This window comes from Apium graveolens, chromosome 8, assembly GCF_009905375.1.
Source record: "Apium graveolens cultivar Ventura chromosome 8, ASM990537v1, whole genome shotgun sequence".
Lineage (NCBI taxonomy): Eukaryota > Viridiplantae > Streptophyta > Magnoliopsida > Apiales > Apiaceae > Apium > Apium graveolens.
Genome location: NC_133654.1, coordinates 52,304,644 through 52,308,458, shown reverse-complemented (window position 1 = coordinate 52,308,458; position 3,815 = coordinate 52,304,644).

Genomic DNA, 3,815 nt, shown 5'->3' with positions numbered 1-3,815 from the left:
CCGATACGCATATCAGACGGCGCCTCATTACTCAATGGTATTGAGAGGTCTCAAACAACAGTTAAAAACCCATGTCTCAACCTGTTTTTCAGTAGTGTTAGTTAATTCAATGAATATTTGCAGAATCTTTATTAAAATATGTTATTTAGTTTTATAAAACTATTAAAAATTTAAAATTTAATCAAAATTTAATCGATATAACCAGACAAGTTTTTTAAAATTGACAAAGTAATTAGAAGGCATTTGGTTAGGGGTAATTATTAAGGGAAAGAAAATAAAATAGACTCATTCTTTTTGTTAATATTTGTTTAGGAAAAATTGTCATTCCCTTTCTCTTTTTAGTTTTAGGTTCACCCCAAATCCCTCCATGCCCATTCTCCACCCCATCTTTTCCTTCCAACTTTTTCTTTTTATTTTCATTTTAATTTAAATTTTACAACCCAATAAATAAATTAATATGTAAATTATTTAAAGTAATTTTTTATTTAGTTTCTATAAATTTAAAATTATTTTGATATATAATTTATATGTTAATTTTTTTAAAAAAATAAGATGTTATAAATTAATTATATTAATTTATTTTATTGTAAATGAATTATATTATTATAAATATAAATACATTTGTGTTGTGGAATAAAAACTAGGGTTCATTAGTATTTAATGCCTGGGTTTGTAGGCATCGAGTTTTAATGGCTGTTCTCGCGGTGGTGACTAGCTGTCCTTGCAAGATGCCTACATATCTCTGTGTTGTAGAGAATCAAGCCAAAACGTAGTTCTAGGTTGAGAGATAGAGCCCTTTATATATAGATGAATCTAGGGTTAGACTTGTATTGGGTGACTTGGTGGATACATCTCCAACTTATATGGTCATTAGGACTCCTGTAAGGCAAGGAATTCTAGATCCTTCCTTGTAGGGTTTAGTGTCCATATTGGACGTCATATCTCAGTTTCTTTCAGCCGTATTGGGCCTAGTTCGTGAACAGCTTGTGTTCGTGGACCTTGTCGACTTTGGCTCATGGACCTTGACGATTTGGGCTGTCATTAGTTTATAAACAGGCCTTGATCAACCTGGTTTATGTTAGGCTTTTGACAAGATTTCCAAGCGTAATTAATGCGATATTTAATGTGTCTTTAGAATGCATTTTTTATCCATATCATTTGGCCCCCAACTTTTGGGAATACTACTTGAGTTTTCGTGGAAGTTATAATGGCCTATTCGCGACTCAGGATACTTTCGGCCCTTCATAGGTATTGGCCCTTCACAGGTGTCGCCCCTTCATTGGTATCATTATTTTATCGTAAAGTGTGGAGTAACCTACACGTTTACAATGAATTATACTTTTAGTGTGAGTATACACACTTTAGGCACTTGCACAAGCTAATTGAATAGTGTTTGACACTAAACAGTCCTAATCGGGACAAAAAAGTGAGCATTTGTCACCCTTTAACTTTCGTCAAGGTTAATTATAGTGTGAAAGCCGCTAACAGGCTCTAATTGGTGCTAATCGGCCCTAAACAGGGCTAATTTACATGTACAAGTTGTTGGTTAGTGTTAGTCGCTAAGCACACGCTAATATTTCACGCAAGTATACGCGATCACAAGTAATATAAGATATAAATCAGGTTCGTTCCCACAGAGACCGGTTTAGGTTAACTTTGTGATTTATGCACTTATGCAACAATGATATCGCTATTATTCAATGCTAATACTAATAACAATTTGCGTTTTGATTATACTACGATTAACTATTGAGAATTATACTAGAGAACATTAACTAAGAGATTAAAGATAATTGAATAATATATAACATAAACATGGGATTCTAACTTCATTAAGTACTTTATTCAATAGCCTTTTCGTTCTTAACCTTAACATGTAATGGTGATGACACTAATCAGATAACACGAAACTGATAAACGCCAACTTTCGTTGCGCGAATAACATACTACCAGACATCCACAAAAGAGATAGAAGCTGAATAGACACCAATTATATTGAGACCCTATATGTCTATAGAATTTGACAACATAACGGTTTAATGCACAAGTTATCTATTATGATTATATAGGGCAAGTAAGATGGTTAAAATTACCTACGAATCATGTATAACAATAACACATGAACCTATGCTAGCATGGCAAGTTCTAAACCCTTAAATTCACTGTCGCTTCATTAGGAATTAACAGCTTATAAGTTCGCGATGCTCATAAGACGAATATGCACAACCAATACTAGGATATCATACAATCACCAAACACTAAGGCATCAAAACAAATCAACTAAAGAAATCCATAAATAAATCCGCTAGAACCCCACAATAACGATTAACCCATAATTGGACTCATCATCATTGTGGGTTCCGATGAAAGCATGGTATAACAAATGTAGTCTTTATAACAAATAATAAAAAAGTACGTAATCCAGAGTATTAGGTTCAACAAACAAGAAACGATCATCCAAGATTACAACTTAGAACAAAGATTCACAAGAATAAACTAGATCTTCTTCGCCTTCGTTGAATTGTGCTATAGGTCTTCTTGTTGTCTTCTTCTTAAGCTCCGTTATAAATAATGTCTTTTTTATTGTCTTTAAATAGCTCCCCAATTAATCTAAAAGCCCAAAAAAATAGTCTTCTAATTAAAACAGGAAACTGAATTCCCGACCTGGCGCGGCCGCGCGCTTCACCATCGCGGGCGCGCTGACATTCTGTTCCTCCGGCGTGACCGCGCGCCAGCACAGCGCCGGCGCGCCGGTCTTCTGGAAAAATTGGATTTGCCTTCTTTTATTGCTATAACGAGTTGGTCTTCGTGAGCTTTATTCCTTGGACACCATCCTAACACCATATTAGCATCAAATTAATGCTAATTCACCTGAATCCCGGATTAATGCCTGAAATACAAAAATACTAGAAAAGACATTAAAACACCAACAACTTGAGTACAAATACACCAATTCAAAGCTTAATGGAGCGTTATAAAGTGTCATAAATTCCACACAACATACCCCAAAACTTGAATTGATGCTTGTCCTCAAGCATAAACAGACTCAAAGAACAAGAAATAAAAAATGCATGAATGCAACTACATGAATGCAACGGTCCCCAATAGAATAACTAAACCAATCAACAAGCAACATCTTTAAAAATGCAGTTATTTGCATAAAGATCAATTTAACCCCAAAAATCAACCTACAAACTAGAGACGTGCGTGTGTGCAACTGCTTACAGATATACTATCGCAACTAGATCCATAATCATGATTCACTACTCATCAAAGAAATCGCAAGGTTATAGATAAAATAAAAGCTAGACTCAAAATAACTTATAACACTTCAATTCTTATAATGGAGTTTTATATATATTCATGCTTTTATTCACAACAAAATAACACAAGTATGCATATTTGACCGTGCAATGAGTGAGGTCCACAAAAGACTTATACAACAGTACCCATGTAGCGAGCATTAGGAGTTTTATATATATTCATGCTTTTATTCACAACAAAATAACACAAGTATGCATATTTGTCCGTGCAATGAGTGAGGTCCACAAAAGACTTATACAACAGTACCCATGTAGCGAGCGTTAGGTTAGCGGATCCCAAACCATAAAAGCCTTAGGTCACTAGGCACAAAGTCTCCTAAGAACTTAATAACTCAAATACTAAAGAGCCCACTCGTGATCAATTATACATAACACTTATTATTTTTTCTTTTTCTCTTTCTTTTTCTTCTTTTTTTTCTCCACAAATTTCTGAACGAGTGCATTTCGCTCCATCTCGCTCAAGCCTAGACTACTCATATAAATATGATCCGG